This window comes from Macaca mulatta, chromosome 11 (genome assembly GCF_049350105.2).
Source record: "Macaca mulatta isolate MMU2019108-1 chromosome 11, T2T-MMU8v2.0, whole genome shotgun sequence".
NCBI classification, from domain to species: Eukaryota; Metazoa; Chordata; class Mammalia; order Primates; family Cercopithecidae; genus Macaca; species Macaca mulatta.
The window spans coordinates 45,762,035-45,788,287 of NC_133416.1; positions in this window are offsets into that span (position 1 = coordinate 45,762,035).

A 26,253-nucleotide genomic window follows, 5' to 3' on the forward strand; every position below is an offset into this window, starting at 1 on the left:
AAATATCCTCAAATAAAAACTAGAGAGAAGCTTTCTGAGGAAATTATTTGTCATGAGTGAATTCATCTCAGAGAGTTAAAAGTTTCTTTTCATGGAGCAATTTGCTAACACTGCTTTCCTGGAATCTGCAAAGGGATAACTGGGAGCACATTGAGTCCTATGGTTAAAAAGGAAATATCCTCAGATAAAAACTTGAAAGAAGTTTTCCGATAAACTGCTTTGTGATGTGGGAATTCATCTCAGAGTTACACCACTCTTTTCATTGAGCAGTTTGATAACACTGTTTTCTTTGAATCTGCATTGGCATATTTTGGAGCACACAGAAGCTTATGGTGACAAAGGAAATATAATCATATAAAAACTAGAAGGATGGTTTCTGAGAAACCACTTTGTGATATGTTAATTCATCTCACAGAGTTAAATGATTCTTTTGATGGATCAGTTTGATAACACTGTTTTTGGGGAAACTGACAAGTGATATTTTGGATTGCATTGAAGCGTATGTTGACACAGTAAATATCCTCAGATAAAAAGTAGAAAGAAGCTTTCTGAGAAACTCCTTTGTGATGTGTGAACTCATCTAACAGAGTTACATGATTGTTTTATTGGAACAGTTTGTTAACACTGTTTTCATGGAATCTGTAATAGGATATTTGGGAGCACATTGAAGCCTATTGTGATAAAGGAAACATCCTCAGACACAAACCAAAAAGAAGCTTTCTGAGAAACTACTTTGTGATATGTGAATTCATCTCACAGATTTACTCCTTTCCTTTCATGGAGCCTTTGCTAACACTATTTTCATGGAATCCACAAAGGGATATTGCTGAGTGCATGGAGGCCTATGGTGTAAAAGGATAAATCCTCAGAAAAAAACTAGAAAGAAACTTTCTGAGAAACTGCTTTGTGAGGTGTGAATTCATCTCACATAATTACACTTTTCCTTTCATTGAGCACTTTGTTAACCATTTTTTTTTGGTAGAATGTGCAATGCAATATTCTGGAGCACATTGAGGAATGTGGTGAAAAAGGAAATATCCTCAGATAAAAGCCAGAAAGAAGCTTTCTGAGAAACATCTTTGTGATGTGTGAATTCATCTCACAGAGCTACACCATTCTTTTCATAGAGCAGTTTCGTAGTACTGTTTTTTGGGAATCTGAGAGGGGATAAATTTGATCGCATAGAAGCCTATGGTGAAAAAATAAATATTATTTGACAAAAGCCAAAAAGAACAGTTTTGTGAAACTGCTTTGTGACTCCTGATTTCATCTCACGGATTTATCACTTTTTATTCATGGGTTCATTTGCTAACTTTTTTCATGGAATCTGCAATGGGATATTTGGGTGTCCTTTGAGGAATATAGTGAAAAAGGAAATATCCTCAGATAAAAACAAGAAAGAAGCTTTCAGAGAAACTCCTTTGTGATGTGTGCATTAATCTCATAGAGGTAAACGTTTCTGTTGAGGGAACACTTTGGCATCACTGTTTTTGTGGTGTCTGAGAAGGGATATCTGAGAAGGGATATCTGAGAGAACATTGAAGCCTATGGTTACAAAGGAAATATTCTCAGACAAAAACCAAAAAGAATCTTTCTGAGAAACTGCTTCCTAATGTTTGAATACATCTCACAGATTTACACCTTGCTTTTCATGGACCAGTTTGCTAACCCTATTTTCATGGAATCTGCAAAGGGATATTTACAAGTGCCTTGTGGTAAATGGTGAAAAATGAAATATCAACATACAAAAACTAGAAAGAAGTTTTATGACATACTGCTTTGTGATTTGTGAATACATCTCACAGAGTTACACAATTATTTTCATGGAACAGTTTGGTATCACTGCCTTTGGGGAATCTGAGAAGGGATAATTTGGATCACATTGAAGCCTATGGTGACAAAGGAAATATCCTCAGATAAAATCTAGAAAGAATCTTTCTGATAAACTTCTTTGTGATGTGGGAATTCATCTCAAAGAGATACACTGTTGTTTTCATTGAGAAAATGGGTAACACTTTTTTCATGGAATCTCTGATGGGATGTTCCAGAGCTCATTGAGGCCTATGGTGAAAAAGGAAATATCCTCAGATAAAAAGTAGAAAGAAGCTTTCTGAGAAAGAGCTTTATGATGTGTGAATTCATCTCACAGAGTTACACCATTTTTGTCATGGAGCAGTTTTGTAGCACTGCTTTTGGGGAATCTGAGAAGGGATATTTTGGATCACATTGAAGCCTATGGTGACAAAGGTAATATTCGATAAAAACAAGAAAGAAGCTTTATGAGAAAGTTCTTTGTGATGTGTTAATTCATCTCACAGAGTTACACCTTTCTTTTCATGGAGCAGTTTGCAAACACTGTTTTTGTGGAATCTGCAAAGTGATGTATGGGAGCACATTGAGGTGTGTCATGTAAAAGGAAATATACTCTGATAAAAACTGGAAAAAAACTTTCTGAGAAACTACTCTGAGATGGGTGAATTTGTCTCACAGAGATACACTGATGTTTTCATTCAGCAGTTTAAAACACTTTCCGTGTAATCTGCAATAGGATATTTGGGAGCACATTGAAGTGTACGGTGACCTAGGGTATATCCTCTGACACAAAAACAAAAAGAAGCTTTCTGAGAAATTGTTTTGTGATGTGTGAATTCATCTCACAGATTTACACCTTTCTTTTCTTGGAGAAGTTTGCTAGCACTGATTTCGTGGAATCTGCAAAGGGATATTTGAGAACGCATTGAGGCCTATGGTGAAAAAGGAAATATCCTCAGACAAAAACTAGAAAGAAGATTTCTGAGAAACTACTTTGTGATTCGTGAATTTATCTCACAGAGTTCCATGATTCTTTTATGAATCAGTTTTGTATCACTGTTTTTGGGGAATATTAGAAGTATGTTTTGGATCACATAAAGCCTATGGTTACAAAGGAAATATTCTCAGATAAAAAGTAGAAGGAAGCTTTCTGAGAAAGTTCTTTGTGATGTGTGAATTCATCTCACAGAGTTACACCCTTCTTTTCATGGAGCAGTTTGCTAACACTACTTTCTTGGAATCTGCAAAGGGATAGTTGGGAGCGCCTTGAGGCCAGTGGTGACAAAGGAAATATCGTCAGATAGAAACCAGAAAGAAGCTTTCAGAGAGACTGCCTTGTGATGTGTGAGTTCATCTCACAGAGTTACACCTATCTATTCATTGAACAGTTTGGTAGCACTGTTTTTGGGGAATCTGCAAAGGGATTTTTGGGAAATCATAGAGGCCTATGGTGAAAAAGGAAATATTTTCTGATAAAAACTGGAGAGAAAGTTTTTGAGAATCTGTTTTGTGAGGTGCGTATTCACCTCATAAAGATGAACCAATTGTTGATTGGAAGTTTGGCATCATGGTTTTTGTGGTGTCTGAGACTGGATATTTGGGAGTGCTTCGTGGCTAATGTTTTAAAAGTAAATATGCAAAGATGAAAACTAGAAAGGAGATTTCTGAGAAATTTCTTTTTGATGGGTGAATTCATCTCCCAGAGGTAAACCATTATTTACATTGAGCAGTTTGGTAACCCTGTTTTTGTGGAATCTACAAAAGGATATTTGGAGAACAGAGCAGTCTATGGTGAAAAAGAAAATACCATCAGATAAAAACTAGAAAGAAGCTTTCTGACAAACTGCTTTGTGATGAGTGTATTCCTCTCACAGTGTTACACCATTCTTTTCATGGAGCAGTTTAGTAGCACTCTTTTTGAGGAATCTGAGAATGGATATTTTGGATCGGATTGAAGCCTATAGTGAAAAAGGAAATATCCTCAGATAAAAACCAGAAAGAAGCTTTCTGAGAAAGTTCTTTGTGATGTGTGAATTCATCCCACAGAGTTACACCTTTCTTTTCATGGAGCAGTTTGCTAACTCTACTTTCTTGGAATCTGCAAAGGGATATTCGGGAGTGCCTTGAGGCCTGTGGTAACAAATGAAATATTCTCAGGTAAAAACTAGAAAGAAGTTTTCTGAGAAATTGCTTTGTGATTTGTGAATTCATCTCACAGTTACACGATTCTTTTCATGGATCATTGTGGTAGCACTGTTTTTGGGGCGTCTGAGAAAGAATATTTTGGATCACATTGAAGTCAGCGGTGACAAAGGAAATATCCTCAGATAAAATCTAGAAATAAACTTTATGAGAAACTTCTTTGTGATGTGTCAGTTCATCTCACAGGGTTACACTGTTCTTTTCGTTGAGAAATTTGCTAACACTATTTTCGTGGAATCTGCGATGGGATATTCTGGAGTGCATTGAGGTCTATGGTGAAAAAGGAAATATCCTCAGATAAAAACCAGGAGAAGCTTTCTGAGAAACTGCTTTTGGATCTGTGAATTCATCTCACAGAGATACAGTGTTGTTTTCAATGAGTCATTTGATAACACTGTTTTCATGGAATCTGAAATAGGATATTTGGGAGCACATTGAAGCCTATGATGACAAAGGAAATATCCTCAGAACAAAACCAAAGGAAGATTTCTGAGAAACTGCTTTATGATGTGTGAATTCTTCTCACCTATATACACCTTTCCTTTCAAGGAGCAGTTTGTTAACATTGTTTTCGTGGAATCTGGAAAGGGATATTCACGAGCACATAGAGGCCTATGGTGAAAAGGGAAATATCTTCACATAAAAACTGGAGAGAAGGTTTTTGAGAAGCTGTTTTGTGATATGTGTATTCACCTCCTAGAGATGAACCACTTTGTTGATTGAGCAGTTTGGCATCACTGTTTTTGTGGTGTCTTAGAAGGGATATTTGGGAATGCATTGACACTGATTGTGGAAAAGAAAATATGCACAGATAAAAAACAGAAAGGAGCCTTCTGAGAAATTTCTTTGTGATGGGTGAATTCACCTCCCAGAGGTAAACCATTCTTTTCATTGAACAATTTGGTAACGCTGTTTTATTTAATCTACAATGGGATATTCGGAGAACACAGAAGCCTATACTGAGCAAGGAAATATCCTCAGGTAAAAACTAGAAAGAAGGTTTCTGAGAGACTGTTTTGTGATTGTTGAATTCATCTAACAAAGGTAAATCTTCCTTTTCATTGAGCAGTTTGGTAACACTGTTTTTGTGGAATATGCAAAGGGATATTCGGGAGCGGATAGAGGCTAATTTTGAAAAAGGAAATATCTTCAGGTAAAAACTGGAGACAAAGTTTCCAATAACTTCTTTGTGATGTATGCATTCATCTCATAGAGGTAAAGCTTGCTATTGAGAGAGCAGTTTGGCATCATTGTTATTGTGGTGTCTGAGAAGGGATATTTGGGAGCACATGGAAGCCGATGGTGGAAAAGGAAATATCCTGAGATAAAAACTAGAAAGAAGCTTTCTGAGAAATTTCTTTGTGATGGGCGAATTCATCACACAGAGTTACACCTTTGTTTCCTTTGAGCAGTTTGGTAGCACTTGTTTTTATGGAATCTACAAAGGGAAATTTGGGAACACTTAGAGGCCTAAGGTGAAAAAAGAAAATTCTCCAAGTAAAAACTGGAGAGAAGCTTTCAGAAAAAATCCTTTCTGATGTGTGCATTCATTTCATATTGCTAAAAGTTTTTTTTGAGGACGGACTTTGGCATCACTGTTTTTCTGTTGTCTAAGAAGGGATATTTCGGTTTGCATTGAAGCCTGTGGTGACAAAGGAAATATCCTCAGACAAACACCAAAAACAAGCTTTCTGAGAAACTGTTTTGCGATGTGTGAATTCATCTCACTGATTTACACCTTTCTTGTCATGGAGCAGTTTGCTAACACTATTTTCGTGGAATCTGCAAAGGGATATCCTTGAGCACATTGAGGAAAATGGTGACAAAGGAAATATCATCAGAAAAAACCCAGAAAGACACTTTCTGAGAAACTGCTTTGTGATATATTAATTCATCTCAAAGAGTTACACCATTCTTTTCATGGGGCAGTTGGCTAGCACTGTTTTTGGGGAATCTGAGAAGGGATATTTTGGAATGCATTGAAGACTATGGTGACAAAGGAAATATCCTCAGATAAAATCTAGAAAGAAACTTCCAGAGAAACTTCTTTTTGATGTGTGCATTCATCACACAGAGTTACACTACTCTTTTCATTGAGAAGTCGGCTAACACTTTTTTTGTGGAATCCGCAATGGAATATTCCAGAGCACATTGAGAAATGTGGTGAAAAAGGAAATATCCTCAGATAAAAACTAGCAAGAAGGTTTCTGAGAAACAGCCATGTGATGTGTGAATTCATCTCACAGAGTTACACGATTCTTTTCATGGAGTAGTTTTTTAGCAATGTTTTTGGGGAATCTGAGATGGGATATTTTGGATAGCTTTGAAGTCTGTGGTGACAAAGGAAATATCCTCAGATAAAACCTAGAAAGAAGCTTTCTGAGAAACTACTTTTGTATGTGTGAATTTATCTCAAAGAGATACACTGGTGTTTTCATTGAGCAGTTTGATAACCCTGTTTTCGTGGAATCTGCAATAGGATATTTGGGAGCACATTGATGCCTATGGTGACAAAGGAAATATCCTCAGACAAACAACAGAAAGAATCTATCTGAGAAACTTCTTTGTGATGTGATAATTCATCTCACACATTTACACCTTCTTTTTATTGAGCAGTTTGCTAACACTGTTTTCTTGGAATATGCAAAGGGATATTCTTGAGTGCATTGAGGCCCATGGTGAAAAAGGAAATAACCTCAGACAAAAACTAGAAAGAAGATTTCTGAGAAACTCATTTGTGATTTGTGAATTTATCTCACAGAGTTTCATGATTCTTTTCATAGAGCAGTTTGGTGGCACTGTTTCTGGGGAATCTGAGAAGGGATATTTTGGATCTTATTGAAGCCTATTCTGACTAAGGAAATATCCTCAGATAAAAACTATGAAGAAACTGTCTGAGAAACTGCTTTGTGATGTGAGAGTTCATCTCATAGAGTTACACCTTTGCTTTCATGGAGATGTTTGCTAACAGTATTTTCGTGTAATCTGCAAAGGGATAGTTTGGAGCACTTTGAGACTTATGGTAAGGAGCAGTTTGGTAGTACTGTTTTTATGGAATCTGCAAAGCGATATTCAGGAGCTCCCAGACACCTACAGTGAAAAAGGAAATAATTTCAGATAAACACTGGAGAGAAGCTTTTCTAGAAATGGTTTTTGATATGTTTATTCATCTCATAGTGTTTAACTTTTTTCTTGATTGAGCACTTCGTCATCACTGTTTTTGTGGTATCTGAGAGGATATATTTGGGAGCACATTGAAGCCTACGGTGAAAAAGGAAATATCCTCAGATTTAAACTAGAAAGAACTTACTAAAAAACTGCTTTGTGATGGATGAATTCGTCTCACAGAATTACACCTTTCTTTTCGTTGAGGAGTTTGGTAGCACTGTATTTGTGGAATCTTCAGAGGGATATTCGGTAGTGCATAGAATACTAAGGTGAAAAAAGAAAATTCTGCAGGTAAAAACTGGTGAGAAGTTTTCTGAGAAACTTGTGAAGTGTGCATTCATCTCATAGAGCTAAACGTTTCTGTGGAGGGAATACTTTGGCATGACTGTTTTTATGGTGTTTGAGAAGCGATATTTGGAAGTGCATTGAAGCCTATGGTGGAAAAGGAAATATCCTCAGATAAAAACTTGAAAGAAGCTTCCTGAGAAACTGCTTTGTGATTAGTCAATTTATCTCACAGAGTTACATCATTCTTTTCATGGAGCAGTTTGTAAACACTGTTTCTGTGGAATCTACAGAGGGATAATTGGTAGCACCTAGAGGCCTAAGGTGAAAAAAGAAAATTCTTCAGGTAAAAACTGGAGAGAAGCTTTCTGATAAACTGCTTTATGGTGTGTGCATTCATCTCATAGAGCTAAACGTTTCTGTTGAGGGAGCACTTTGGCGTCACTGTTTTTTGGGGTGTCTGAGAAGGGATATTTGGGAGTGCATTGAAGTCTATAATGGAAAAGGAAATATCCTCAGATAAAAACTAGAAAGAAGCTATCTGAGAAAACCCTTTGTGATGAGTTCATTCATCTCACAGAGTTACTTGATTAGTTTCCTGGAGCAGTTGGTATCACTGTTTTTGGGGAATGTGGGAAGGGATCTTTTAAATTGCATTGAAACTTATGGTGACAAAGGAAATATCCTCAGATAAAAACTAGAAAGTAGTTTCTGAAGAAGTTTTTTGTTATGTCTGAATTCATCTCACAGAGGTACACCTTTCCTTTCATGGAACAGTTTGCTAACACTGTTTTCGTGGAATCTGCAAAGGGATATGTGGGAGTGCATTGAGACCTAGAGTGAAAAAGGAAATACCCTTAGATAAAAACCAAAAAGAAGTTTTCTGAGAAACTTCTTTGGGATGTGTGAACTCACCTCACAGAGATACACTGCTCCTACATTGGTGAGTTTGCTAACACTGTTTTCTTGGAATCTGCAATGGGATATTTTGGAGCACATTGAAGCTTAGGGTTTCAACGGAAATATCCTCAGACAAAAACTAGAAAGCTTTCTGACCCACTGCTTTTTATTTGTGAATTCATCTCACAGTGTTACTCGATTCTTTTCATGGAGCAGTTTGGTAGTACTGTTTTTATGGAATCTGCAAAGGGATATTCGGGAGCTTCTAGAGACCTATATGGAAAGGAAATAACTTCAGATAAAAACTGGAGAGAAGCTTTTTGAGAAACGGTTTTCTGATGTATGTATTCATATCATAGAGTTTAACTTTTCTTTTGATTGAGCATTTTGGCATCACTCTTTTTGTGGTATCTGAGAGGAGACACTTGGGAGCACATTGAAACCTAGAGTGAAAAAGGAAATATTGTCGGATTTAAACTAGAAAGAATAGTTCTGAGAAACTGCTTTGTGATGGGTGAATTCATCTCACAGAATTTCAATTTTGTTTCCATTGAGCAGTTTGGTAACACTATTTTTGTGGAATCTGCAAAGGGATATTCTGGAGTACATAGAGTCCAATGGCAAAAAAGGAAATATCTTCAGTTAAAAACTGGAGACAAGCTTTCTGAGAAACTCCTTTGTGATGTGTGCATTCATCTCATAGATCTAAAGGTTTCTGTTGAGGGAGCACTTTGGCATCACGGTGTGGTGTCTGAGAAGGGATATTTGGGAGAGCATTGAAGCCTATGGTGGAAAAAGAAATATCTTCAGATCAAAACTAGCTTCCTGAGAAACTGCTTTGTGATGGGTCAGTTTATCTCACAGAGTTACATCATTCTTTTCGTGGTGCAGTTTGTTAGTATTGTTTTTGTGGAATCTGCAGAGAGATATTTGGGAGAGCATAAAGGCCTAAGATGAAAAAAGAAATTTCTTCAGGTAACAACTGAAGAGAAGCTTTCGGAGAAATTCCTTTGTGATGTTTGCATTCATCTCATAGAGGTAATGTTTCTATTGAGGAAGCACTTTGACATCAAGTTTTTTGTGGTACCTGAGATGGGATATTTGGGAGCGCATTGAAGCCAACAGTGGAAAAGGAAATAGCCTCATATAAAAACCAGAAAGAACCTTTCTTCAAAGCTACTTTGTGATTTCATGTCACAGAGTTGCAGAGTTCCATGATTCATGTCACAGAGTAACACAATTCTTTTCATGGAGCCTTTTGGTAACACTGTGTTCATGGAATCTGCAAAGGGATATTTGGGAATGCATTGAGGCTTATAGTGAAAAAGGAAATACCCTCAGATAAAAGGTAGAAAGATGCTTTCTGTGAAACTGCTTTCTGATGTGTGAATTCATCTCACAGAGGTACACTGTACTTTTTTCCCCAGATAAAATCTAGAAATAAGCTTTCTGAGAAAGTTTCTTTGATTTGTGAATTTATCGCACAGAGTTTTACCTTTCTTTTTCATGCAGCAGTTTGTTAACACTGTTTGCGTGGAATCTGCAAAGGGATATATGGGAGCACAGTGAGGCCTATGGTGAAAAAGAAAATATCCTCAGATATTAACTATAAAGTAGGTTTCTGTGAAACTGCTTTGTGATGTGTGAATTCATACCACAGAGTTACACTGTACTTTTCATTGAACAGTTTGCTAAAACTCTTTTTGGGAGTCTGCAATGGGATATTTCTGAGCACACTGAAGCTTATGGTGACAAAGGAAATATTTTCATATAAAAACTAGAAAGAAGCTTTCTCACAAACTGCTTTGTGATATGTTAATTCATCTCACAAAGCTACATGATTCTTTTCGTGGATCAGTTAGGTAGCACTCTTTTTCGGGAATCTGAGAAGGGGTATTTTGGATCACATTAACTTGTATGGTGGCAAAGGAAATATCTTCATATAGAAACTAGAATGAAGCTTTCTGGGAAAGTTCTTTGCCCTGTTTGAATTCATCTCACAGAGTTACACATTTCTTTTCATGGAGCAGGTTGATAACACAGTTTTCGTGGAATCTGCAAAGGGATATTTAATAACACATTGAGGCCTAGGGTGAAAAAGAAAATATCTTCAGATAATAACGAGAAAGAAGCTTACTGAGAAACTGTTTTGTGATGTGTGAATTCATCTTACAGAGTTAAACTGTTCCTTTCATTGAGAAGTTTACTAACACTGTTTTCTTGGAGTCTGCAAAGGGATATTTCAGAGCTCATTGAAGCTTATGATGACAAAGGAACTATCCTCAAACAAAAACTAGAAAGAAACTTTTTGAGAAACTGCTTTGTGATTCGTGAATTTATCTCACAGAGTTCCACAAATCTTCTCATGGAGCATTTTTGTAGCACCGTTTTTGGGGAATCTGAGAAGGGATATTTTGGATCAGATTGAAGCCTACGATGACAAAGGGAGTATCCTTAGACAAAAACTAGGAAAAAGCTTTGTGAGAAAGTCCTTTGTGATGTGTGAATTCATCTCACAGAGTTACACCTTTCTTTTCCTGGAGAAGTTTGCTAACACTGTTTTCGTGGATTCTGCAAAGGGATATTTGGGAGTGCATTGAAGCCTATATTGAAAAAGGAAATATACTTAGATAAAAACCAGAAAGAAGCTTTCTGAGAAAGGTCTTTCTGATGTTTGAATTCATCTCACAGAGTTACACCTTTCCTTTCATGCAGCAGTTGATTTTCACAGTTTCCGTTTAATCTGCACTGGGATATTTGGGAGTGCATTTAGGCCTATAGTGAAAAAGGAAAAATCCTCAGATAAAAACTAGAAAGAAGCTTTCTGAGAAACTTTTTTGTGATGTTTGAATTCGACTCACAGAGTTACGCTGTTCTATTCATTGAGCAGTTTGGTAACACTGTTTTCTTGGTATCTGCAGTTACATTTGGCAGTGCATTGTGGAATACAATAAATAAGGAAATATCCTCAGATAAAAACTAGAAAGAAGCTTTCTGTGATACTGCTTTGTGATGTGTGAATTCATCTCACAGAGTTACACCGTTCTTTTCATTGAGCACTTTGCTAACACTGGTTTCTTGGAATCTACAAAGTGATACTTGGGATGGCATTGAGTTCCATAGTGAAAAAAGAAATATCCTCAGATAAAAACTAGAAAGAAGCTTTCTGAGAAAGTTCTTTGTGATGTGCACACTAATCTCACAGAGTTACACCTTTCTTTACATGGAGACATTTGCTAACACTATTTCGTAGAATTTCCAAAGGGATATTTGGGAACATATTGAGGACTATTGTGAAAATGGAAATCCCCTCAGATAAAAACTACAAAGAAATTTTCTGAGAAACTGCTTTGTGATGTGTGAATTCAACTCACAGAGTTACACCTTTCTTTTCATGGAGCAGTTTGTAAACACTGTTTTCATGGAATCTGCAGTGGGATATTTGGGAGTGCAATGAGACCTATGGTGAAAAAGGAAATATCCTCATATAAAAACTGGAAAGAAACTTTCTGTGAAACTGCATTGTGATGTTTGTATTTATCTCACAGAGTTAGACCATTATTCTCATTGAGCAGTTTGAAAACTCGATTTTCATGGATTCTGCAATAGGATATTTGGGAGCGCTTTGAAGCCTATTGTGACAATGAAAATATAATCAGATAATAATCAAAAACAAGTTTTCAGAGAAACCGCTTTGTGTTGTGTTAATTCATTTCACAGAGTTACATGATTCTTTTCAAGGATCAGTTTGGTAGCACTCTTTTTGGGAATATTAGAAGGGATATTTTGGATCTCATTGAAGCCTATGGTGACTAAAGAAATATCCTCAGATAAAAACTATAAAGAAGCTTTCAGAGAGAGTGTTTTGTGATGTGTGAATTCATCTAACAGAGATACACCTTAATTTTTGTGGAGCAGTTCGGTATCACTGTTTTTGTTGAAACCACAAGGGGATATTTGGGAGTGCATTGAGGCCTACGGTGAAAAAAGAAATATCCTCAGAAAAAAAGTAGAAAGAAGCATTCTGAGAAACTGCTTTGTGTTGTGTGAATTCATCTCAAACAGTTACACCATTCTTTTCAATGAGCAGTTGACAACACAGCTTTTGTGGAATCTGCAATAGGATATATGGGAGTGCATTTAAGCCTATGGTGACAAAGGAAATATCCACAGATAAAAACCAAGAGGAAGCTTTCTGAGAAAGTGCTTTGTGATGTGTGAAATCATCTCACAGAGTTACACTGTTCTCTTCATTGAGCAGTTTCCTAACACTGTTTTCTTGGAATCTACAAAGGGATATTTTGGAGTGCATTAAAGCTTATGATGACAAAGAAAATATCCTCATATAAAAATTAGAAAGAAGCTATCAGAGAAACCACTTTGTGAGGTGTTAATTCATCACACACCATTACACAATACTTTTCATGGATCAGTTTGGTAGCACGGTTTTTGGGGAGTCTGAGAAGGGATATTTTGGATCACATTGAAGCCTACAGTGACTAAGGAAATATCCTCAGATAATAACTGAAAAGAAGCTTTCTGAGAAACTTCTTTGTGATGTGTGAATGCATCTCCCAGAATTACACCTTTCTCTTTAAGGGTCAGTTTGCTAACACTGTTTTCGTGGAATCTGCAAAGGGACATTTTGGAGTGCATTGAGGCCTATAGTGAAAAAGGAAAATCCTCAGGAAAAATGAGAGAGAAGCTCTCTGAGAGTCTGCATTGTTATGTGTGAATTCAACACACTGAGCTACACCATTCTGTTCAATGAGCAGTTTGATAACACTTTTCTCGTGGAATCTGCAATAGGATGCTTGAAAGTGCATTGAAGCCTGTTGTGACAAAGGAAATATCCTCAGATAAAAACCAAAAAAACCTTTTGGAAAAACTGCACTGTATTGTGTCAATTCACCTCAAAGAGTTACACTGTTCTTTTCATTGAGCAGTTTGCTAACACTGTTTCCTTGGAATCTGCAATGGGATATTTTGGAGTGCCTTGAAACTTACAGTGACAAACAAAATAGTATCATATACAAAATAGAAAGAAGCGTTCTGAGAAACTGATTTCTGATTTGTTAATTCATCTCCCAGACATACACAATCCTTGTCATGGATCACTTTGGTAGCACTGTTTTTGGGGAATCTGAGAAGGTATATTTTGGATCAAGTTGAAGCCTATGGTGACAATGGAAACATCCTCAGATAATAACTAGAAATAAGCTTTCTGATAAAGTTATTTGTGATATGTGAATTCATCTCACAGAGCTACACCATTCTTTTCATTGAGCAGTTCGATAACCCTGCTTTTGTGGAATCTGCAATAGGATATTTGGGAGTGAATTGAAGCCTATGATGACAAAGGAAATATCCTCAGATAAAAACAAAAAGGAAGCTTTCTGAGAAACTGCTTTGTGATGTGGAAATTCATTGCAAACAGTTACACTGTTCTTTTCATTGAGTAATTTGTTAACACTATTTTCTTGGAATCTGCAATGGAATATTTTGGGACACATTGAAACTTATTGTGAATAAGGAAATATCCTCAGACAATAATTAGAAAGATACTTTCCGAGAAACTGCTTTATGATGTGTTAATTCATCTCACAGAGTTATACGATTATTTTCATGGATCAGTTTGATAGACTGTTTTGGGGAATCTGAGAACGATTGGTTTGGATCACATTGAAGCCTATGAGAAAAAAAGGAATAAAACAAGATACAAACTAGAAAGAAGCTTTCTGAGAAAGTTCTTAGAGATGTGTGAATTCATCTCACACATTTACACCTTTATTTTCATGGAGCAGTTTGGTAGTACTGTTTTTTGGGGAATCTGAGAAGGGATATTTTGAATTGCATTGAAGCCTATTGTGACAAAGGAAATATTCTGGAAAAAAAAAAAAAACAAATAGAAGCTATCTGAGAAATTGCTTTGTGATGTATGAAGTCATCTCACTCATCTCACAGATTTACACCTATCTTTTCATGGAACTGTTTGCTAACACTGTTTTCGTGGAATCTGCAATATGATATTTTGGAGTACTTTGAAGCTTCAGGTGGCAAAGCAGCTATCCTCAGAAAAAAACTAGAAAGAAGCTTTCTGAAATAGTTCTTTGTGATGAGTGAATCATCTCACAGAATTACACCTTTCCTTTCATGGAGCAGTTTGCTAACACTGTTTACGTGGAATCTGCAAAGGGATATTTGGGAGCACTTTGAGGCCTATAGTGAAAAAAGAAATATGCTCAGATAAAAACTAGAAAGAAGCTCTCTGAGAAACTTCTTTTGATATGTGAATTCATCTCACAGAGTCACACGAGGCTTTCAAAGGATCAGATTGATAGCACTGCTTTTGGGGAATCTGAGAAGGGATATTTTGGATCACTTTGAAGCCTATGGTGTCAAAGGAAATATCCTCAGATTAAAACTAGGAAGAAGCTTTCAAGGAACTTCTTTGTGATTTGTGAATTCGTATCACATAGTTACACCTTTTTTTTCATGGAGCAGGTTGCTAACACTGTTTTAGTGGAATCTGCACAGGTATAATTGGGAGCGCCCTGAGGCTTATTGTGAAAAAGAAAATATCTTCAGATTAAAACTAGAGAGAAGCTTTCTGAGAAACTGCTTTGAGTTGAGTGTATTCATCTCACAGAGTTACACTCTTGGTTTTATTGAGCAGTTTTCTAACACTGCCTTCTAGGAATCTGCAATGGGATACTTTGGAGCATACTGAAGCTTAAGGTAACAAAGGAAATACATTCATATAAAAACTAGAAAGAAGCTTTCTGAGAAACCGCTTTGTGATGTGTCAATTCATCTCACAGAGTTACACTATTTTTTTCATGAATCAATTTTTTAGCACTGTTTCTGGGGTATCCGAGTAGGGATATTTTGGATAGCATTGAAGCCTAGGGTGACAAAGAAATTATCCTTAGATAAAAACTAGAAAGAAGCTCTCTGAGAAAGGCTTTTGTGATGTGTGAATTCATCTCACAGAGTTACCCCTCTGTGTTCATGGAGCATTGTGTTAACCCTGTTTTCGTGGAATCTGCAAAGGGATATTGGTAGTGCATTGAGGCCTATGGTGAAAAAGGAAATATCCTCATATAAAAACTAGAGAGAAGCTTTCTGAGAAACTGCTTTGTGATGTGGTAATTCATTTCACAGAGTTGCATGATTCAGTTCATGAAGGAATTTGGTAACACTGTTTTTGGAATATCTGAGAAGGGATATTTTGTATCGCATTGAAGTCTATGGTGACAAAGGAAATATCCTCAGATAAAAACTAGAAAGAAACTTTCTGAGAAACTGCTTTGTAATTTGTGAATTCATCTCACAGAGTTAACTATTCTTTTCATTGAGCAGTTTGACAGCACTGCTTTTGGGGAATCTGAGAAAGGATATTTTGGATCACATTGAAGCCTATGGTGACAAAGAAATTATCCTAGATAAAAACTAGAAAGAAGTTTCTGAGAAACTACTTTGTGATGTTTGAATTCACTTCACTGTGTTTCACGTTTCTTTTCATGGAGCAATTTGGTAGCACTGGTTTCATGGAATTTGCAAAGGGATATTTGGGCACGCATTGAGGCCTATGGTGAAAAAGGAAATATCCTCAGATAAAAACCAGAAAGAAATTTTATGAGAAACTGCTTTGTGATGTGTGAATTCATCACACAGAATTACACGGTTCTTAGCATTCAGCAGTTTGATAACACTGTTTTCGTGGAATCTGCAATAGGATATTTGGAGCTCATTGAAGCATATGGTGACAAAGGAAATATTCTCAGAAAAAAAACAAAAAGAAGCTTTCTGAGAAACTGCTTTGTGATGTGGGAATTAATCTCACAGGGGTACACTTTTCTTTTCTTTGAGTAGTTTGCTAAGACTGCTTTCTTGTTGTTTGCAATTGGATATTTCGGATCATGTTGAACCTTATAGTGACAAAGGAAATATCCTCAGACAAAAACTAGAAAGAAGTTTTCTGAGATACTGCTTTGTCATGTGTTAATTCATCTCACAGAGTTACATGATTCTTTTCATGGGTCAGTTTGGTAGTACCGTTTTTGGGGAATCTGAGAAGGGATATTTTGGATGGCCTTGAAGCCTATGTTAAGAAAGGAAATATCCTCAGATAAAAATTAGAAAGAAGCTTTCTGAGTAATTTCTTTGTGATGTGTGAATTTTTCTCACAGAGTTACACGTTTCTTTTCATAGAGCAGTTTGCTAACACTGTTTTTGTGGAATCTGAAAATGGATGTTTGGAAGCACATTGAGGCCTAGAGTAAAAAACGAAATATCTTCATAAAAACTAGAAAGAAGCTTTCTGAGAAACTGCATGGTGATGTGCGAATTCATCTCACAGAGTTACACTGTTCTTTTCATTGAACAATGTGATAACACTGGTTTCATGGAATCTGTAATAGGATACTTGGGAGTGCTTTGAAGAATATGGTGAAAAAGGAAATATCCTCAGGTAAAAACCAAAAGGAAACTTTCTGAGAAAGTGCTTTGTGATATGTGAATTTATCTCGCAGAGTTGCACCATTCTTTTCATTGAGAAGTTGGCTAAAACTTTTTTCATTTAATCGGCAATGGGATATTCGGTAGTGCATTGAGGAATATGGTGAAGAAGGAATTATCCTCAAATAAAAACCAGAAAGAAGCTTTCTGAGAAACTACTTTGTGATGTGTGAATTCATCTCACAGAGTTACACTGTTATATTCATTGAACAGTTTGATAACACTATATTCCTGGAATCTGCAATAGGATATTTGGGAGCACACTGAAGCCTATGGTGACAAAGGAAATATCCAAAGAGAAAAACTAGAAAGAAGTTTTCTGAGAAACTTCTTTCTGATGTGTGAATTCATCTCACAGAATTAGACCCTTCCTTTCATGAAGCAGTTTTCTAACACTGTTTTTGGGAAATCTACAAAGGTATATTTGGAAGCATATTGAGGAGTATGGTGACAAAGAAATATCCTGAGTTAGAAACTAGAAATATTCTTTCTGAGAAACTCCTTTTTGATACGTGAATTCATCTCACAGAGTTACACTTTTCTTTTCATTGAACAGCTTGCTAACACTATTTTTTTAGAATCTGCAATCTGTTATTTTTGTGCATTGAAGCTTAGTTTGAAAAAGGAAATATCTTCATAGAAAAACTGGAAAGAAGCTTTCTGAGAAACCACTTTGTGATATGATAATTCATCTCACAGAGTTACACGATTCTTTCCATGGATCAGTTTGGTAGCACTGTTTTTAGGTTATCTGAGAAAGAATATTTTGGATCTCTTTGAAGGCTAGGGTGACAAAGGAAATATCCTCAGATAAAACTAGAAAGAAGCTTTCTGAGAAATTTCTTTGTGATATCTGAATTCATCTCACAGAGTTACACCTCTATTTTCATGGAGCATCTTGCTAACACTGTTGTCATGCAATCTACAAAGGGATATTGGGGAGTGCATTGAGGTCTATGGTGAGAAAAGAAATATCCTCAGATGAAAACTAGAAGGAAGCTTTCTGAGAAACTGCTTCATGATGTGTGAATTCAACTCACAGTGTTACAATGATCTTTGCATGGAGCAGTTTGTTTACAGTGTTATCTTGGAATCTGCACTCTGATATGTCTTATTGCAGTGAAGCTTATGGTGACAAAGGAAATATTCTCACAGAAAAACCAAAGACATGTTTTCTGAGAAACTGCTTTGTGATGTGTCAATTCATCTTGCATAGTTACACCATTCTTTTCATTGAGTAGTTTTATACCACTGTTTTCGTGGAATCTTCAATAGGATATTTGGGAGTGCATTGAAGCCTATGATGATAAAGGAAATAATCTCATTGATAAACCAAAAAGAAACTTTCTGAGAAACTGTTAGGGATGTGTGAATTCATCTCACATAGTTACAGGATTCTTTCCTTGGAGCAGTTTGCTAACACTGTTTCTGTGGAATCTGCAGTAGGTTATGTTGGAGTGCATTGAAGGCTAGTGTGAGAAAGGAAATTTCCTCAGCAAAACCCAAAAAGAATCTTTCTGAGAAACTTCTTTGTGAAGTGTGGATTCATCTCTCAGATTTACACATTTCTTTTCATTTAGCAGATTGCTAACACCATTTGCATGGAATCTGCAAAGGGATATTAGTGAGGGTGTTGAAGACTATGGTGAAAAAGGAAATATCCTCAGACAAAAACTATAAAGAAGTTTTTTGACAACCTGCTTTGGGGTTTGAGAATTAATCTCCTAGAGATTCACAATTCTTTTCTTGGAGAAGTTTGGTAGCACTTTTTCTAGGGAATCTGAAGAGAGATATTTGGATCGCATTGAAGCCTATGGTGAAAACAAATTATCCTCATATAAAACGTAGAAAGCTTTCTAAGAAACTGCTTTGTGATGTGTGAATTCAACTCACAGAATTACACGATTCTTTTCATGGATCAGTTTGGCAACACTCTATTTGGGGAATCTGAGAAGGGATATTTTGGATCGCATTGAAGCCTATGCTGACAAAGGAAATATCCTCAGATAAAAACTAGAAAGAAGCTTTATGAGAAACTGCTTTGTGATGTGTGAATTCATCTCACAGAATAACAGCTTTCCTTTCATGGAGCACTTCACTAACACTGTTTTCGTGGAATCTCCAACAGGAATTTAGGATTGCATTGAAGCCTATGGTTACAAAGGAAATATCCTCAGACAAAAACTACAAGGAAGCTGTCTGAGAAACTGTTTTGTGATGTGTGAATTCATCCCAGAGTGTCACACTGTTCTTTTTATTAAGCAGTTTTCCTACACTGTTTTCTATGAATCAGCAATGGGATTTTTTGGAGCGCATTGAAGCTTATGGTGTCATAGGAAATATACTCGTAGAAAAAGCAGAAAGAAGCTTTCTGAGAAATCACTTTGTGATGTGTTCATTCATCTCACAGTGTTACACGATTCTTTTCATGAATCCGTGTGGTTTTTGGGGAATCTGAGAAGGGATATTTTGGATTGCATTGAAGCCTATTTTGACAAAGGAAATATCATCAGATAGACACTAGAAAGAAGGTTTCTGAGAAAGTTCTCTGTGATGTGTGAATACATCTCACAGAGTTGCACCTTTCTTTACATGGAGACGTTAACTAACACTGTTTTTTTGCAATCTGCAAAGGGATATTTGGAAGCGCATTGAGGGCTATAGTGAAAAACTAAATATCCTCAGAGAAAAACTAGAATGAAGCTTTCTGAGAAGCTGCTTTGTGATGTATGATTTCATCTCACTGAGTTACACTGTTCTTTTCATTGAGCTGTTGATAACACTGGTTTCGTGGAATCTGCAAGAGGACATATATGAGCTCATTGAAGCCTATGGTTACAAAGGGAACATCCTCAGATAAAAAACAAAGAAGCCTTCTGAGAAACTGCTTTGTGATGTGTGAGCTCATCTCACAAAGTTACACTGTTCTTTTCAGTGATCAGTTTGCTAACACTGTTTTCTTGGAATCTGCAAGGGGATTATTTGGAGAGTATTGAAGCTTATGGCGACAAAGAAAACATCCTCAGACAAAAACTAGACAGAAGCTTTCTGAGAAACTACTTTTTATTTGTGAATTCATTTCACAGAGTTACACCATCCCTTTCATTGAGCTGTTTCATCACATTCTTTTCATGTAATCTGTAAAGGGGTATTTGGGAGTGCATTGAGGTCTATGGTGATTAAGGAAACGTCCTCAGATAAAAACAAGGAAGAAACTTTCCGAGAAACTGCTTTGTGATGTGTGAATTCATGTGACAGTGTTACATGATTCTTTTCTTGCAGCAGTTTGCTAACACTGTTTTTGAGGAATCTGCGATAGTGTACTTGGGAGCTCATTGAAGCCTACTGTGACAAAGGAAATATCTTCAGATAGAAACCAAAAAGAAGCTTTCTGAGAAACTGCTTTGGGATGTGTGAATTAATCTCACAGATTTTCACCTTACTTTTCATGGAGCAGTTTGCACACCATTTTCGTGGAATCTGCAAACGTATATTCGTGAGCGAATTGAGGCCTATGGTGAAAAAGGAAATATTCTCAGACAAAAACTAGAAAGAAGCTTTCTGAGAAACTGATCTGTGCTTTGTGAATTCATCGTACAGAGTTACATGATTCTTTTCATGGCAAGTTTGGTAGCACTCTTTTTGGGGAATCTTCGAGGGAATATTTTGGATTGCATTGAAGTCTACAGTGACAAAGGAAATATCCAAAGATAAAAATTAGAAAGAATTTTCTGAGAAACTTCTTTGTGATCTGTGAATTCATCTCACAGAGTTACACATTTCTTTTCATGGAGCAGTTTGCTAACACGGTTTTCACGGAATCTGCAAAGGGTTGTTTGGGAGAGCATTGAGGCCTATGGTAAAAAAGGAAATAGCCTCAGATAAAAACTAGAAAGAAACTTTCTGAGAAACTGCCTTGTGATGTGTGAATTCATCTTACAGAGTTACACTGTTCTTTTCATTGAGCAGTTTGAGATCACTGTTTTCTTGGAATCTGCAATAGGATATTTTGGAGTGCATTGAAGCCTACGGTGACAAAGGAATTATCCTCAGATAAAAACCTGAAAGAAGCTTTCTTAGAAACTGATTTGGGATTTGTGAATTCTTATCAGAGAGTTACACCACTCTTTTCCTGGATCAGTTTGTTAGCACTGTTTTTGGGGCATCTGAGAAGGGATAATTTGTAAAGCATTGAAGCCAATGGTGACAAATTGAATATCCACAGACAAAAAATAGAAAGAAGTTTTGTGAGAAGTTTCTTGCTGATGTGTGAATTCATTTCACAGAGTTACACCTTTCTTTTCATGGAGCAGTTTGCTAACACTGTTTTCTTGGAATCTGCAATGAGATATTTTGGAGCACAGTGAAGCTTATGGTGACAAAACAAATACTCTCATGTAAAAACTAGAAAGAATGTTTCTGAGAAACTGCATGTGATGTTTGAATTCATCTCACAGAGTTACACTGATCTTTTCATTGAGCAGTTTCTAAACCATGTTTTCATTGTACTGCAATGGAATATTTAGGAGCTCTTTGAAGCTTATGGTGACAAAGGAAATATCCTCAGACAAAAACTAGAAAGACGCTTTCTGAGAAAATGCTTTGTGATGTCTCAATTCATCTCACTGAGATACACGATTCTTTTCATGGATCAGTTTGGTAGCACTGCTTATGGGGAAACTGAGAAGAGATATTTTGGATCACATTGAAGCCTATGTTGACAAACGAAATATCCTCAGATAAAAACTAGAAAGAAGCTTCCTGAGAAACTTCTTCATGATATGTGAATTCATCTCACAGAGTTTTAGCTTCCTTTTCATGGAGCAGGTTGCTAACACTGTTTGTGTGGAACCTGCAAAGGGACATTTGGGAGCACATTGAGGCCTATGGTGAAAAAGAAAGTGTTCCCAGATAAAAACTAGAAAGACACTCTCTGAGAAACTGCTTTGTGATGGGTGAATTCATCTCACAGAGTTACACCTTTCTTCTCCTTGAGCTGTTTGTTAACACTGCTGTCGTGGAATGTGCAATGAGATACTTGAGAGTGCATTGAAGCCTACGATGACAAAGGAAATATTCTAAGATGAAAACTAGAAAGAAGTTTTCTGACAAAGTTCTTTGTGAAGTGTGAATTCATCTCACAGTGTTACACCTTACTTTTCATGGAACAGTTTGCTACTACTGTTATCATGGAATTTGCAAAGGGATATCTGAGAGCATATTTAAGCATATGACAAAAAAAGGAAATATCCTCAGAAAAAAAGTAGAAAGAAGCTTTTTTAGAAACTGCTTTGTGATGTGTGAATTCATCTCACAGAGTTACACTGTTCTGTTCTTGGAGCAGTTTGCTAATGCTGTCTTCTTGGAAGCTGCAATGGGAAACTTCGAAGCGCCTTGAAGTTTATGGAGGCAAAGGAAATGCCCCCAGATAAAATTAGAAAGAAGCTTTCTGAGAAACTTCTTTTTGATGTGTGAACTCATCTCACACAGTTACACTCTTTTTTCATTGAGCTGTTTCCTAAAGTTGTTTTCGTGTAATCTGCAATAGGATACTTGAGAGTGCATTAAAGCCTATCGAGACAAAGGAATTATTCTAGAACAAAAACCAGAAAGAACCTTTCTGAGAAACTGCTTTCACATTTGTGAATTCATCTCACAGGGTACAACTTACTTTTCATGGAGCAGATTTTTAGTACTGTTCTTGGGGAATCTGAGAAGGGATATTTTGGATGGCATTGAAGCCTATGGATGACATTAAAGCCTATGGTGACAAAGGAAACACCTCAGATAAAAACTAGACAGAAGGTTGCAGAGAAACTGCTTTGTGATGTGTGAATTCATCTCACAGAGTTACACTTTTGTTTCTGTGGAGTCGTCTGCCAACACTGTTTTTGTGGAATCTGCAAAGGAATACTTGGGAACACATGGAGACCTTTAGTGAAAAAATAAATATCCTCAGATAAAAACTTGAAAGAAGCTTTCTGAGAAACTTTTTGTGATGTGTGAATTCATCTCACAGAGGTACATGATTCTTTTCATGGATCATATTGGTAGCACTGTTTTTTTGGGAATCTGAGAAGGGATATTTCTGATTGCATTGAAGACTACAGTGACAAAGGAAATATCCTCAGATAAAAACTAGAAAGAATCTTTCTGAGAAATTTCTTTGCTATGTGTGAACTCATATCACAGTATTACACTGTTCTTTTCATTGCACAGCTGGTGAAAACTGTTTTTGTGGTATCTGGAAAAGGATATTTGGGTGTGGATTGAAGCCTATGGTGAGAAAGGAAATATCCTCAGATAAAAACTAGAAAGAAACTTTCTGAGAAACTGTTTTGTAATGTGTGAATTCATCTCACAGAATTGCCCTGTTCTTTTCATTGAGCAGTTTGCTAACACTGTTTTTCTGGAATCTGCAATGGGATATTTCAGAGTGCATTGAAGCTTATGGTAACAAAGAAAATACCCTCATATAAAGACTAGAAAGAAGCTTTCTGAAAAACCGCATTGTGAAGTGTGGATTCTCCTCACAGAGTTACACTCTTCTTTTCATTGAACAGTTTGGTAACACTGTTTTCGTAGAATCTGCAATATGATATTTTGGAGCACATTGAAGCTTATGGTGGTAAAGTAAACATCCTCAGACAAAAACTAGAAAGAATATTTCTGACACCCTTCTTTGTGATTCGTGAATTCATCTCACAGAGTCACACCTTTGTTTTCATGGAGCAGTTTGCTAACACTCTTTTCATGGAATCTGCAAAGGGATATTTGGGAGTGCATTGAGGCTTATGGTACAAAAGGAAGTATCCTCAGATAAAAAATGGAAATAAGCTTTCTGAGAACCTACTTTGTGATATGTGAATTCATCTGACAGAGTTACACCGTTCTGTTCATTGATCAGTTTGATAACACTGTTTTTGTGAAATTAGCAATAGGATATTTGGGAGCACATTGAAGCCAATGGTGACCAAGGAAATACCCTCGTATAAAAACTAGAAAGAAGCTTTCTGAGAAACCGCTAAGTGATGTGTGAATTCATCTCACAGGGCTACACAGTTCTTTTGATTGAGCAGTTTGACAACACTATTTTCATTGAATCTGAAATGGGATATTTTGGAGTGCATTGAAGCTTATACTGGTAAAAGAAATATCCTCAGACAATAACTAAAAAGAAGACTTCTCAGAAATTGCTTTGTGATTTGTGAATTCATCACACAGAGTTACATTTTCTTTTCAGGAGCAGTTTGGTAGCACTGTTTTTGGGGAAACTGAGAATGGATAATTGGGATCGCATTGAAGCCTATGTGACAAAGCAAATATCCTCAGATACAGCTAGAAATAAGCTTTCTGAGACACTTCTTTGTGATGCATGAATTAACCTCACAGAGTTACACTTTTCTTTTAATATAGATGTTTGCTAAAACTGTTTTTGTGGAATCAGAAAACGGATATCCCCAAGCGTGTTAAGGCCTGTGGTGAAAAAAGGAATGTCCTCAAATAAAAACTAGAATGAATGTTTCTGAGAAACTTATTTGTGATGTGTGAATTCATCTCACCATGTTACACTGTCCTTTTCATTGAGCATTTTGCTAATACCCTTTTCATGGAATCTGTAATGGGATATTTCAGAGTGCATGGAAACTTATGGTAACATAGGAAATATGTTCACATTAAAAGTACAAGGAAGCTTTCTGAGAAACTGCTTTGTGATGTGTTAATTCATCTCACAGAGTTACAAGATTCTTTTCATGGATCAGTTTGGTAGCACTATTTTTTGGGAATCTGAGAAGAGATATTTTGGATTGCATTAAAGTCTATGTTGGCAAAGGGAATATCCCCCAATAAAAACTAGAAAGGAGCCTTCTGAGAAAGTTCTTTCTGATGTTTGAATTCAACTCACTGAGTTACACCTTTCTTTTCATGGAGCAGTTTCCTAACACTGTTTTCGTGGACTCTGAAAAGGGATATTTAGGAGTGCATTGAGGCCTATTGTGAAAAACTAACTACCTTCAGATAAAAACTAGAAAGAAGAAACTGCTTTGTGATGTGTGAATTCATCTCACGGATTTACACCATTCTTTTCATTGAGCGGTTTGCTAACACTGTTTCCTTGGAATCTGCAATAGGATATCTGTTAGTGCATTGAAGCCAATGATGACAAAGGAAATATCCCCAGATAAAAACCAAAAACAAGCTATCTGAGAAACTGCTTTGTGATGTGTGAATTCATATCACAGAATTACACTCTTCTTTCCATTGAGCAGTTTGCTAACTCTCTTTTCTTGGAATCTGCAACAGGATATTTCATAAGGCATTGATGCTTAGGGTGACAAAGGAAATAACCTCGGAAAAAACTAGAAAGATGCTTTACGAGAAACTACTTTGTGATATGTGAGTTAAACTCACACAGTTGCATGATTCTTTTCATGGAGCAGTATGTTAGCACTGTTTTTGGGGAATCTGAGAAGAGACATTTTGGATCGCATTGAAGCCTATGGTGACAAAGGTAATATCCTCAAGTAAAAACTTCAATGAAGTTTTCTGAGAAACTGCATTGTGCTGTGTTAATTCATCTCACAGTGTTACACGATTCTTTTCATGGATCAGTTACGTAGCACAGTTTTATGGTAATCTGAGAAAGCATATTTTGTATGGCATTGAAGCCTAAGAGGACAATTAATGACCCTCAGATACAAACTAGAAAGAAGATTTCTGAGAAACTGCTTTGTAATGTGTGAATTCATCTCCCAGAGTTACACTGTTATTTTCCTTCAGCAGTGTGCTAACACTGTTTTCATGGAATCTGCAATGGGATGTTTTGGAGCGCATTGAGGCTCATGGTGACAAAGGAAATATCCTCATACAAAAATTAGAAAGAAGATTTCAGAGAAACAGCTGTGTGATGTGTGAATTCATCTCCCAGTGTTACATGATTGTTTTCAAGGAGGAGCTTGGTAGCAGTGTTTTCGGGGCATGTGAGAAGAGATATTTTGGATCACATTGAAGCCTATGGTAACAAAGGAAATATCCTCAGATAAAAACTAGAGAGAAGCTTTCTGAGAAACTGCTTTGTGATGTGTGAATTTATCTTACAGAGTTACACCATTCTTTTCATTCAGTAGTTTGATAACATTGTTTTCATGGAATCAGAAATATTATATTTGAGGGCGCTTTGAAGTCTATGTTGACAAAGGAAATATCCTCAGATTAAAACCAAAAATAAGCTTTCTGTGAAACTGCTTTGTGATGTGTGAATTCAACTCACAGAGTTACACCACCCTCTTCATTGAGAAGTTTGCTAATGCTTTTGTCTTGGAATCTGAAACGGGATATTCGGGAGTGCATTGAGAAACATGGTGA